Source organism: Oncorhynchus mykiss, chromosome 5, assembly GCF_013265735.2.
Source record: "Oncorhynchus mykiss isolate Arlee chromosome 5, USDA_OmykA_1.1, whole genome shotgun sequence".
Taxonomy (NCBI): Eukaryota; Metazoa; Chordata; class Actinopteri; order Salmoniformes; family Salmonidae; genus Oncorhynchus; species Oncorhynchus mykiss.
In genome coordinates, this window is record NC_048569.1 from 60584940 (window position 1) to 60599408 (window position 14469).

A 14469-nucleotide genomic window follows, 5' to 3' on the forward strand; every position below is an offset into this window, starting at 1 on the left:
GGTGACATGGGCCGAATGTACCCCTGTCTCAGAGCTTCCGTGACATATGTTTCCATAGCCAGCGTCTCCTCCTGTGACAGTGGGTACACATGACTCCGGGGAAGTGCAGCGTTGGAGGTTTATCACGCAATCCCACCGTCGATGGGGTGGTAATTTGGTCGCCTTCTTCTTACTAAAAGCGATAGCCAAATCGGCATATTCTGGGGGAATGCGCACGGTGGAAACCTGGTCTGGACTCTCCACCATCGTGGCACCGATGGAAACTCCTATACACCTCTCTGAACACTCGTCTGACCACCCCTTAAGAGCCCCCTGTTTCCAGGAAATAAAGGGATTGTGAATAGCCAGCCAGGGAACCCCCAACACCACCGGAAACCCAGGTGAATCAATAAGGTAGAAACTGATCCTCTCCCTATGATTCCCCTGCGTTACCATGTCCAGCGGAATCGTGGCCTCCCTGACCAGCCCTGACCCTAACGGTCGGCTATCTAAGGAGTGCACGGGGACAGGTGGGTCTATCTGCACTAACGGAATACCCAATTTACGGGCGAGTCCACGATCCATAAAACTCCCAGCTGCGCCTGAATCGAGGTGGAGTAGGTGGTGTCGGCAGTGGGGGAGCTGGGGTAGACGTCGGGAGACCACTCCTCTCCCATCGTTCCATCCTCTCCATCATCTGGTCCATCGCGGTACCAATCCGATGGAGGACAGCTGTGTGGTGATGGACACGCTTCTCCATAGTGGGGGGAGGGGTGGTCGCTGCTCCTGCTGACTCCATTTCAAATGGTGCGGGCTTCTGTTACGCTCAACTAGGTGTGGTGGGTGGAATGAGGCGCAGAGAGCAGGGTTCAGTCGTTCTTCAAATTTATTCCCCAGCGCAACAAAACAGTCACGCCAACACATAGGGTGTATATAAGTTGCCAGTCCAAACAACAGGACAAAATAGTCCGGAGAATAAATACACAAATAAATCAGAGTAACAAAGACAAGCCCGCACAAATACCCAGCGGGCCTAGTGCCCTTAAATACCCTACAAACAAACCCTAATACAAAACAGGTGTACCCAATTACCCAATAACCCAAAACAAACGGAAAGGGAATCGATGGCAGCTAATAGACCGGCGACGACGACCGCCGAGCACCGCCCGAACAGGAAGAGGCACCATCTTCGGCGAGGTTCGTGACAAGCGTTGTCTGTCTCTCAGCAAGAGAGCTAATATTAGACAATTTTTTTTTACCCAGGTTTGGTTTGCCAGTCAATGCGTTGTTGAAGAATTATTTTCACATTGCACTGTGAATTTGCCCCTCAAATAAGGTCAAGTCACTCATCAAAAGTATTAATCATGATGTTTAAGGAAAAGAGAGCAATGAAAGTTGACTACAAATCAGAACATGTTGATGAACACTGTTTCAGCTCATCTAATGTTTCACTGTTCCCTCTTCACCTGCTTTAATTCGTTCCTTCTGTCCATTATTTTTGACCTACCCATTTTTGTGACAATATAGACATTTGACATGGTACAACCTTGTTTGTTTTAACAAGAAATTCATGTAATGTGCCTTTCAGTTGTCAGGCTTAGAGACAATTAATGGCTTGCTCAGTCTGGCGTTTTGACTGGTATTAGCACAGGAGTGTGCGTTTGTGTGTGTGGCAGGGCCAGAGGTGTTATTTTCAGGAAGTAAGCGATCAGGGAGGAATTTTAAGCGAGTGAAAGGTTCAACCTCCCCTGAACTTGGAGGCTATATAGTCTTTGAGAAGTCCCAGATTCCCAGCCGGAAAGGAGGAGGTGGTGTACCTACAGGAACTCCAAGGCAGGAACACCACAGATCTCCTCTCCCAGCCTCTGTTTACAGAAGGGGAGAGGGGGGGGGGGGGTGACAACTACCAGATGATACAGAAGATAGGCAGGCCTCACAACCAAATATACATGTCATATGCAGTTTTACTACCTACTTTTGGATTGAAGGCTTTTCTGAAGGGGAGTGGCATTTGTGACACGTGTCATTTGAATACTTGGTTGTTTGTGTTTGTGGCACTCTTTATTTGTTGTTTTGTTTTGGCGACATTGGCACAATAATAGATTCTGCTACATTCTGGTAGGACCATTAAGCGTATGTTATTACCCCATTTGTAGGTTGCTCCCATAGTCATGTCCAAAATGTGAAATTCTTTTGTGAATTTTCTTTTCGAAAATCGACATATGAGTTTGTGGGAGAGTCATTTGGGGGTAATTCAGAGAATGTACTTTGCACTGCATAACAGAGTACAAAGGATCCTTGTCATATTGAACACTTTTCTCTTAAAAGTTTCCGACATGTCTTTGATGCCCTACGGTCCACGGAGACCAGGTGCAGAAGAGCCTGACTTGGGTTGGAACAGGATGGAGGGGCCATCAGAAAGACCCAATATGATCCATTTAACTTCAATCATACCTGACCCAATGGGTCTATGAGAGGAATAACCACGTAGCCTAGACATGGTGATTATTTCTCTGCTAGGTCAATGCCAGTCATTCTGCTAGGTAGCTATCAGAAATAGTTACAGAGCTGAAGGAGATTTTCCTTTGAAGGACAAACACTTAATGACCTCTAAGCACGGCCATGACTGTCATGTGTTACTCACCGCTGCAATTACACTGTTATTAGACAGCAATAGACACTGAACAAAAGCACAGGAAACAAGTGCTAAGTAATATAGGGATAGTGTCCAAACGATATGATATATTGTTAAAAATAATAACCCGATACGTAACTGTATACATCATTTCCCCCCATCACTAGTTGATTCACAAGAACTATATACAGACTTTTATTTTTACTACGAGTCATAATAGTGGGGGGAAATGTTCCAGGACACCAAAGCAGTGCTTTCATAAAACTGACTGGAAAAGCAACTCATTGAAAGTCCATCGTGTTGAAACCCAACTTGTCCAATCAATTGATGTAATTTCTCAGAACGGCACTCATAGCATGTCTAAAAATGAAGCCTTTGGCTGAGTGAGAGGCACGAAACCTCAAATCCTGTAAAGATGTCTTCCATATGTGTCTCCGTTCCTCTAGCTCTCTGATTGGCCTAAGCCGTAAACACAGGGGTGTTATAGGAGTGTGTGTGGAAAGCATCTGAACTCTTACGGCAGACTTCCCCGAAAATGCAGGAATCTGGAAAGTTCCATTGAGTTGGTGATCATCACCCCACAGAAGCAGAAGTCCACATTCAAGGGTTGTGTGAATGGCGAGAAGCAAAGTCCAAATGATCCTTTTCAGTAAAGGGCAACATTTTTCGATAATATGCTAAATGTGTGACGAGGCATGATTTGATTGGAATGCTTATCATTGATATCAATGCCCTTCTATACTACGTGTGAAGTAGCTACCTAACGTCACACCTCTAAATGTGACAGGTTGCCCAGACAGTACAGTATATCTAGTGTCTGTTAATATCATTGCCAGTCTATTGTAAATAATGTGAGTCTAGGCCTCTGTTATGAGAAGTGTGCCATTATAGCCGTAGCTCAAATGGTTTAAACTTTCAAGTGGCCATGGCTTTGTTTAGAGAACACATCTGCCTCTGGGAAACTGACACAGTGCAGAGTTGAGCTCAGTATAAATACTCTCCATCTTTTTTTCCGTCACAGACGTAAATATACTGCATATTTCGGGAACGTTGTTCATCACGTAGGTCCTACTTTTCCCCTTTTAGTAAACACAGCATTGTGTAGCTTTACGAGTAACGAGTGTGAAATCCTAGTACAGGGCGTCTCACCCTCGGGCTTGGCTCTCTCATTGAACCCATGTCTGAATACCAGTGGTTCATTTCGACCTTCCACCAGGACAGTGGTAATACTAGGCCCCTAAATTAGTGGAACTGATTCTGAAAGAAAACTATTGAACCCAAACTCTAAGGGGGCGTCGATGTCAGCTAATGAGGTTGAGCATTTGAAATGAGTGTGGATTATTGGTGTGGCCCCACTTGTCATGTGGTATGGCCCCACACAATGAACATCTGAAAGTCTTTATTCAAACCACATAACTTTGGGCCAGACAGATGCGACATGGTTGGCTGCTGCCCATCTGACTGTGGAGCAGTGAAGGAAACGGTGGCAGCCAGAGTTTGATAGACATGTTATGCTGCACTCTTAGAAAAATACAGTATTCTTTGGCCATCCCCAACGGTTCTACCTGGAACCTAAAAGGGTTCTACCTGGAACCAAAAAGGGTTCTTCAATGGGTTCTCCTATGGGTACAGCCCCCCAAAAAAGTTTTAGGTACTAGATAGCACCTTTTTTTCTAAGAGTGTACAGTAGAGCAGCTCTCCAACTCGACGTGGTTTTGAAAAGGCTGTTTCTCAAAATAACAGGAGTGTGTTGTGACTCTCGAAGCCACTGAACAGTAGCCCACAGGTCCTGATAGCCAGTCATTGTGGTTTACGTTTAAGGTAGTGTTTTTAGGGATTTTTGTTTTTGTTTCCAAATGCTATATAATTTCCAATTAGGAATTGCAATTTTTTGTTTCTCAATGCACTATGTTCACTGAAAAAAGTTTGAAATTGGATCAGGCTGGACTGATCTGGACTGATTAGGGAGGTTGGAAACATTTGTATTTGTTTTCATTTTTCACTAAGGTTTATGCATTTTGATGGCTTCTCACCGAAGGGTATATACTCAAAAGTAATTATGACTAAAAAGGAAAACAAATACATTGTCTGGCTGTAGTTACCACAATACAAACATATCAGAGAAGTGTCAGGACTGGACGAGATATGAGTCACATCACCTTCTACAGGCCCCATGATCAGGTTTTTATTTATCTATCCCAGGCCAACCCACTCATTATGCCTTTGGGACTTACACAATAACCTCTCTCTTGCTCTCGCTCTCTCGCTCTCTCTCTCTCTCTCTCTCTCTCTCTCTCTCTCTCCCTCCCTTGATCTTTCATTCTATTATACACAAATAACAAATGACATAGTAGGAGGTTGTTTATAAGGACATTCTTCAGGACTTACCCTTTCCAACACACAATGAAAATAAAGTCAATTACCAATGCACTAATGCTGCTTTAATGCATTGTTTTTTATTTGACTCACAAAGTGGTTCAGCTGTGTGGCTGTCTATAAATGTCTTAATAGCACACATGATAGGGGCTCCTGAGTGGCGCAGCAGTCTAAGTCACTGGATCTCAGCGCTAGAGGCATCACTACAGACCCTGGTTCGATCCCGGACTGTATCACAACCGGCCGTGATCGGGAGTCCCATCGGGAGTCCCATATCGGCCCAGCTTCGTCCGGGTTAGGAGAGGGTAGGCCGTCATTGTAAAATAAGAATTTGTTCTTAACTGACTTGCCTAGTTAAATAAAGATTATAAAAAACATCAAAAAAGCTGAAATTAATTATAAGGGTATGTACAAATTAGGGTATGTACAAATTAGGGTATGTACAAATTAGGGTATGTACAAATTCATATTATGAGTCTTTACAGCCACAATCCAAGATGACACCTCTTCTAGACCGTAATAAGAACAGCTCATTTTCAACATTACACAAAGTGGGATTCTAGAGATTAAAACTAGTACATAGTTACTTGGTTCTCCTATTATAAAAAAAAACTGTTGAAGCAGTCATGAGTTAAATGATTTAAGGCAACTCACATTCCCAATTCCTTCCTATTTCAAGACCTTTCCCAGTTTTTGCTATAGTTACTACAATTAACTGGAGTGACTGCCCAGTCTTGCAGTTTGACAACAAGTGGAGACGCTGTCCACTTGTTTTAGGTTATGCATCTGTATTGTCTTATGTGTTTGTTGTCATGATCATTTCAATTGTCAATGCTTGCTTGAATTGTGGGAATATTCCTATAGTATTGCATTATGGACCAGAACAGATGGGTATAATCTATTGTGATATGCAATTCAGGGTTCATTTGGGGATTCGTGGGTGAAACTATCTACCATCCTACTTATCCCCAAAATATTCTAAATAATATTTGTAGAACATTCTGAAATTAAATTGAAAACCTTTCAATCATCAGTTCTCCATCAACAGGTATGCGGTGCCTTCAGAAGGTGTTCACACCCGATAATTGTACTATGTGTGGGGTACAGAGGTGGAGTAGTCATTCAAAAATAATGTTAACCATTATCATTGCACACTGAGTGAGTCGATGGCACTTATTATGTGACTTGTTAAGCATTTTTTTTTCTCCTGAACTTATTTAGGCTTGCCATAACAAAAGGGTTGAATACTTATTGACTCAAGACATGACAGCTTTTCATTTTGAATTCATTTGTAAAAAATAATGAAAAGCAAAATTCCACTTTGACATTATGGGATGTTGTGTGTGGATCAGTGACCCATAATCTAAATGCAATTCAGGCTGTAACACAACAAAGTCAAGGGGTGTGAATACTTTCTGAAGGCTCTGTACGTCTCGTTCACCTTTCTATTCTATAAATGTAGTGTGTTGACACCACACTGCTATGGATAAATTCCGCAGTCTGAAGGGTTATGAGCTTCTTATATCTCTCTGTCTAAACATGTATTGTATACTGTACTTGTACACGGTGTGCTGATTGGTTGGCCTGGGCTCAGAAGCTTCAGTAAACATGGGACACAGCCAAATCTCCTCATTTACTTCCCTCAGTTTGTAATTACATGTCAAATCACCACAGTTTGAATCAAGAAATAACATAGGGAAAGTTATAGCTTATGGCTTCACTTGGTTTCTCCCCAACGACCTGTGTATTTCATATTTTAGAGAATATGAAAATCATGTTATTCCTCTTGGAATTGAAGCCCCTTGGATGCTGTGCTTAATGTTCCAGACAGTACTGTCACACCCTCATCTGTTTCACCTATCTTCAGGTGTTTCCCATTTGTCCCCATTATCTCCTGTGTATTTATACCTGCGTTTTCTGTTTGTCTGTTGCCAGTTCGTCTTGTCCCGTCAAGTCCTACCAGTGTGTTCCCGTGTTTTCTGTGCTCTAGTTTTTGTTTTTCCTAGTCTTCCCAGTTTTGACCATTCTGCCTGCCCTGACCCTGAGACTGCCTGCCGTTCTGTACCTTTCTGACACTGCCCTGGATTACTGACCATTCTGCCTGCCCTGACCCGGAGCCTGCCTGCCGTGCTGCAGGCACCTGATAGACTACCTGTATTTCTCTGGAATAGAGGCGGCATTTGTTACACTGAGAAGAGTAAACAACGTTATTCAACATTTGCTTATTATAATATTCCGGTTGACTTTCTGTGGAACTCTTCGCTGTAGTTTGACCAGGGTTAAGCAACTGCCATATTTTGTACAGGATTCATAAAGGGCAGCCTGTCATGAGATGAGATAAGTTTTGGATATCTATGCATAGAGGCATCACCATTTCCACAGGTGTATTTTGTCTGTGTGTGTGTCTATGATGGTTTCTGACACACACACACACACACACACACACACACAAACACACACACACACACACACACACACACACACACACACACACACACACACACACACACACACACACACACACAACTCTATGCCCAATGATATTCATACCTCATCCACAGGCTGAGTACAAAGGGAAAACAAACATGGTTGAGGGACCATGATTAATGATGCATCTGGCTAAGGAAAACATGATACAGACGCACGTCAAAGTGATTCGCAATCAATTCCTTTGATCCCTGCTCCATATAGAGTTGTCTGACTGTGTCGTGACAAAAGGTCTGTTTAGCCAACCAGGAGGTTCATTGTAAGGACTACAGGTCTGGGTACTAGAGAAGTCTGCTTTTTTAGGATTTCCTCCTAATTTCGGGAAATGGAGGTGTTCCTTTCTTTGTTGTGTTGGCTGTGGTACAATAACTAGATGGTGCAGATGAATAATGGTATAGTTGTTTTACGCAACCTTTACTTTTAAGACACAGGCGCAACACCAGCAATAAGGGGACCAGATCATGCAGTCCTTAATCTTTGTATAGTCATCAATAGTCTCATGCTCGGTTACTTCTCTGAAACTATTGGGAAGTTTGTTAAATGTGTTTGGAATGCCACTGCTTAGCAGTCTTGTTTTGTTTGTTCAGTGCTACATGAATTTATTTATACTAGTGTACTGAAAATATGTCAGCAGTCCAAAGCAGGTTTTCACATGCCCCTTGTTTAAAACATCTTCACTGTTGCTAGGGTTTACCAGAAGTGCCTAAGACATGCATGGTCAATAATTTAGGCATGGAACTCTGTTAGGCTATTACCCAATGTGTCCATTTAACTTGTATATTATATTGTAATATGATGCACACATATGATGCACACATTTTGGATTACAAGCATTTCGCTACATCTGCAATAACATCTGCTAAATATAGTGGGGCAAAAAAGTATTTAGTCAGCCACCAATTGTGCAAGTTCTCCCACTTAAAAAGATGAGAGAGGCCTGTCATTTTCATCATAGGTACACTTCAACTATGACAGAAAAAATGAGGGGAAAAAATCCAGAAAATCACATTGTAGGATTTTAAATTAATTAATTAGCAAATTATGGTGGAAAATAAGTATTTGGTCAATAACAAAAGTTTATCTCAATACTTTGTTATATACCCTTTGTTGGCAATGACAGAGGTCAAATGTTTTCTGTAAGTCTTCACAAGGTTTTCACACACAGTTGCTGGTATTTTGGCCCATTCCTCCATGCAGATCTCCTCTAGAGCAGTGATGTTTTGGGGCTGTTGCTGGGCAACACGGACTTTCAACTCCCTCCAAAGATTTTCTATGGGGTTGAGATCTGGAGACTGGCTAGGCCACTCCAGGACCTTGAAATGCTTCTTACGAAGCCACTCCTTCGTTGCCCAGGCGGTGTGTTTGGGATCATTGTCATGCTGAAAGACCCAGCCACGTTTCATCTTCAATGCCCTTGCTGATGGAAGGAGGTTTTCACTCCAAATCTCACTATACATGGCCCCATTCATTCTTTCCTTTACACGGATCAGTCGTCCTGTTCCCTTTGCAGAAAAACAGCCCCAAAGCATGATGTTTCCACCCCCATGCTTCACAGTAGGTATGGTGTTCTTTGGATGCAACTCAGCATTCTTTGTCCTCCAAACACGACGAGTTGAGTTTATACCAAAAAGTTATATTTTGGTTTCATCTGACCATATGACATTCTCCCAATCTTCTTTTGGATCATCCAAATGCTCTCTAGCAAACTTCAGACGGGCCTGGACATGTACTGGCTTAAGCAGGGGGACACGTCTGGCACTGCAGGATTTGAGTCCCTGGCGGCATAGTGTGTTACTGATGGTAGGTACCCCCGTGTGGTTCTGGGATTTTTGCTCACCGTTCTTGTGACCATTTTGACCCCACGGGGTGAGATCTTGCGTCGAGCCCCAGATCGAGGGAGATTATCAGTGGTCTTGTATGTCTTCCATTTCCTAATAATTGCTCCCACAGTTGATTTCTTCAAACCAAGCTGCTTACCTATTGCAGATTCAGTCTTCCCAGCCTGGTGCAGGTCTTCAATTTTGTTTCTGGTGTCCTTTGACAGCTCTTTGGTCTTGGCCATAGTGGAGTTTGGAGTGTGACTGTTTGATGTTGTGGACAGGTGTCTTTTATACTGATAACAAGTTCAAACAGGTGCCATTAATATAGGTAACGAGTGGAGGACAGAGGAGCCTCTTAAAGAAGAAGTTACAGGTCTGTGAGAGCCAGAAATCTTGCTTGTTCGTAGGTGACCAAATACTTATTTCCACCATAATTTGCAAATAAATTCATAAAAAAATCCTACAATGTGATTTTCTGGATTTTTTTCTCATTTTGTCTGTCATAGTTGAAGTGTACCTATGATGAAAATTACAGGCCTCTCTCATCTTTTTAAGTGGGAGAACTTGCACAATTGGTGGCTGACTAAATACTTTTTTTGCCCCACTGTATGTGTATGGGACCGATACACTTTGATTTGATTTAATGAACATACAATCTGAATTGAGGTATTACGGTAGTACAGTACATAGGGGATCATGTTAATCAATAAATCCTTCTCAACACCAAGCAGTCTGAATGGGGAAAAATAAGCCTACTATCACATCGAAGTGAGGGACACACATCGCACAATGCACTCGAATGGAGTGTGAAACGATCTGCATACAAATGAGTCTCTCGGTGCTACTGTGTGTTCAGTTCACACTTGGCCAACAGTGTGTTAGGTGGCTATGGAAAAACAGGAGAAACAGAGTGTTGCCCCTCAGTGTTCATGTGCTTCTCCAATGACAGAGGCAAAGGCGATGGATGGCCTGTGGTAGCCTAAAATACTACAGTAAAGGGCCACACATACTGAACAAGAGTGGAGCAGTCTTATCCTGCTCACTTTTCAAAACACCACAGCCAGAGGGAAGACACAGTTCAGTTATCATCTCAGAGGACTGCCCTCTTTTCCAAGACTATACAGTATGCTGAGCTGCATGCTAGCTCAAAATAGGTTGTGGACAGCATGACTTTTCTGGTTTTAGGCCTACAGTATAAAGCCAATGATTCTATAGGAGGGCCTCCCTTCAAAAAGTCTTCAGCTTTCTGAGTAAAATATGCAAAAGATAGAGATTCTAGCAGTGTTGTTATGATGGCTATGAAAGAACAAACCAGTCATTACCCACTGGGCATAACTGATTGAATCAACGTTGTTTCCACGTCATTTCAACCCCAAAAATCAATGTGATGAGGTTGAATCAATGTAGAAAACTTATTGGATTTGCAAAAAGTCATCAACGTAAGGGCATTTCATTTTTCTTTCACCCAATTTCTAACCCAAATCCAATGACATGGTGTTTTTTGTTGTTGTTGATTTCACGTTGAGTTCACATTAGTTGAGAACTCAACCAAAGCCAGGAGATACTAAATGTGTTTGTGTTAATTATGGGTCAATTACCCGTAAAACCGACAGTTATTTGCTTGACAATCACCGGCTGACAAAATGTTGTGACCGCCACGGCCGTAGTTGTGATGTGTTGTTTCGTTCCTGTTTGGACCCCAGCAAGAGTAGTGGCTGCCTTGGAATTAGCTAATGGGGATCCTAATAAAATACTAATGTTCGAACAAGTGTACAACAAAGCATCTGTGATTCAACTTCAACATTAAACATACAGTTGAAGTCGGAAGTTTACATACACCTTAGCCAAATACATTTAAACTCAGTTTTTCACAACTCCTGACATTTAATCCAAGAAAAATTCCCTGTTTTAGGTCAGTTAAGATCACCACTTTATTTTGAGAATGTGAAATGTCAGAATAATAGCAGAGAGAATGATTTATTTCAGATTTGATTTCTTTCATCACATTCCCAGCTGGTCAGAAGTTTACATACACTCACTTAGTACAGTGCCTTGCGAAAGTATTCGGCCCCCTTGAACTTTGCGACCTTTTGCCACATTTCAGGTTTCAAACATAAAGATATAAAACTGTATTTTTTTGTGAAGAATCAACGACAAGTGGGACACAATCATGAAGTGGAACGACATTTATTGGATATTTCAAACTTTTTTAACAAATCAAAAACTGAAAAATTGGGCGTGCAAAATTATTCAGCCCCTTTACTTTCAGTGCAGCAAACTCTCTCCAGAAGTTCAGTGAGGATCTCTGAATGATCCAATGTTGACCTAAATGACTAATGATGATAAATACAATCCACCTGTGTGTAATCAAGTCTCCGTATAAATGCACCTGCACTGTGATAGTCTCAGAGGTCCGTTAAAAGCGCAGAGAGCATCATGAAGAACAAGGAACACACCAGGCAGGTCCGAGATACTGTTGTGAAGAAGTTTAAAGCCGGATTTGGATACAAAAAGATTTCCCAAGCTTTAAACATCCCAAGGAGCACTGTGCAAGCGATAATATTGAAATGGAAGGACCACTGCAAATCTACCAAGACCTGGCCGTCCCTCTAAACTTTCAGCTCATACAAGGAGAAGACTGATTAGAGATGCAGCCAAGAGGCCCATGATCACTCTGGATGAACTGCAGAGATCTACAGCTGAGGTGGGAGACTCTGTCCATAGGACAACAATCAGTCGTATATTGCACAAATCTGGCCTTTATGGAAGAGTGGCAAGAAGAAAGACATTTCTTAAAGATATCCATAAAAAGTGTCGTTTAAAGTTTGCCACAAGCCACCTGGGAGACACACCAAACATGTGGAAGAAGGTGCTCTGGTCAGATGAAACCAAAATTGAACTTTTTGGCAACAATGCAAAACGTTATGTTTGGCGTAAAAGCAACACAGCTCATCACCCTGAACACACCATTCCCACTGTCAAACATGGTGGTGGCAGGTTTGGGCCTGCTTTTCTTCAGCAGGGACAGGGAAGATGGTTAAAATTGATGGGAAGATGGATGGAGCCAAATACAGGACCATTCTGGAAGAAAACCTGATGGAGTCTGCAAAAGACCTGAGACTGGGACGGAGATTTGTCTTCCAACAAGACAATGATCCAAAACATAAAGCAAAATCTACAATGGAATGGTTCAAAAATAAACATATCCAGGTGTTAGAATGGCCAAGTCAAAGTCCAGACCTGAATCTAATCGAGAATCTGTGGAAAGAACTGAAAACTGCTGTTCACAAATGCTCTCCATCCAACCTCACTGAGCTCGAGCTGTTTTGCAAGGAGGAATGGGAAAAAAATTCAGTCTCTCGATGTGCAAAACTGATAGAGACATACCCCAAGCGACTTACAGCTGTAATCGCAGCAAAAGGTGGCGCTACAAAGTATTAACTTAAGGGGGCTGAATAATTTTGCACGCCCAATTTTTCAGTTTTTGATTTGTTAAAAAAGTTTGAAATATCCAATAAATGTCGTTCCACTTCATGATTGTGTCCCACTTGTTGTTGATTCTTCACAAAAAAAATACAGTTTTATATCTTTATGTTTGAAGCCTGAAATGTGGCAAAAGGTCGCAAAGTTCAAGGGGGCCGAATACTTTCGCAAGGCACTGTATTTGGTAGAATTGCCTTTAAATGGTTTAACTTGGGTCAAACGTTTCGGGTAGCCTTCCACAAGCTTCCCACAATACGTTTGGTGAATTTTGGCCCATTCCTCCTGACAGAGCTGGTGTAACTAAGTCAAGTTTGTAGGCCTCCTTGTTCGCACACCACTATCCTCACACCACTATCCTTTTCAGTTCTGCCCACAAATGTTCTATAGGATTGAGGTCAGGGCTTTGTGATGGCCACTCCAATACCTTGACTTTGTTGTCCTTAAGCCATTTTGCCACAACTTTGGAAGTATGCTTGCGGTCAAAGTCCATTTGGAAGACCCATTTGCGACCAAGCTTTAAGCTGATGTCTTGAGATGTTGCTTCAATATATCCACAGAATTTTCATTTGTCATGATGCCATCTATTTTGTGAAGTGCACCAGTCCCTCCTGCAGCAAATCACCCCCACAACATGATGCTGCCACCCCCATGCTTCAAGGTTGGGATGGTGTTCTTCGGCTTGCAAGCCTCCCCCTTTTCCTCCTATCATAACGATGGTCATTATGGCCAAACAGTTCCATTTTGTTTCATCAGACCAGGGGACATTTCTCCAAAAAGTACAATCTTTGTCCCATGTTCATCTCTAGGAGACAGAACGCTTCTCCTTCCTGAGCGGTATGACGGCTGCGTGGTCCCATGGTGTTTATACTTGCAGAATATTGTTTGTACAGATGAACGTGGTACCTTCAGGCGTTTGGAAATTGCTCCCAAGGATGAACCAGACTTGTGAAGGTCTACAAAAAAAAAATCTGAGGTCTTGGCTTATTTCTTTTGATTTTCCCATGATGTCAAGCAAAGAGGCACTGAGTTTTAAGGTAGGTACACCACCAATTGACTCAAATTATGTCAATAAGCCTATCAGAAGCTTCTAAAGCCATGACATCATTTTCTGGAATTTTCCAAGCTGTTTAAGGGCACAGTCAACTTAGTGTATGTGACCCACTGGAATTGTGATACAGTGAATTAAATGTGAAATAATCTGTCTGTAAACAATTGTTGGAAAAATTACTTGTGTCATGCACAAAGTAGATGTCCTAACCGACTTGCCAAAACTATGGTTTGTTAACAAGAAATTTGTGGAGTGGTTTAAGGACAAGTTTTAATGACTCCAACCTAAGTGTATGTAAACCTCTGACTTCAACTGTATGTCTCTGGGCAAATAAACGAACCCATCACTCCTCACAGTACTTTATGAAAACAGGTAGACCTATTCAGTAACTGTAGAACATACCTGAAAGCTTGTTAACGCTAGTCTGTCATCACGTTCAGATCTCTTATCGAAACAGGAGAAGCAGAGAAATGTCATACAGGTGTTAACAGTAAAGGAGTGAATTGTCAAAACAGCCTTCCCTGAAATTATTGTCAGAGATTAATATGCAGGCAAAATCAATTATTTTGTCACCCTGATCATTATGGAGCTACCAGATACTTGACTTCCAGCTAGAACTGAAGATGGTTGTAGAGATAGAG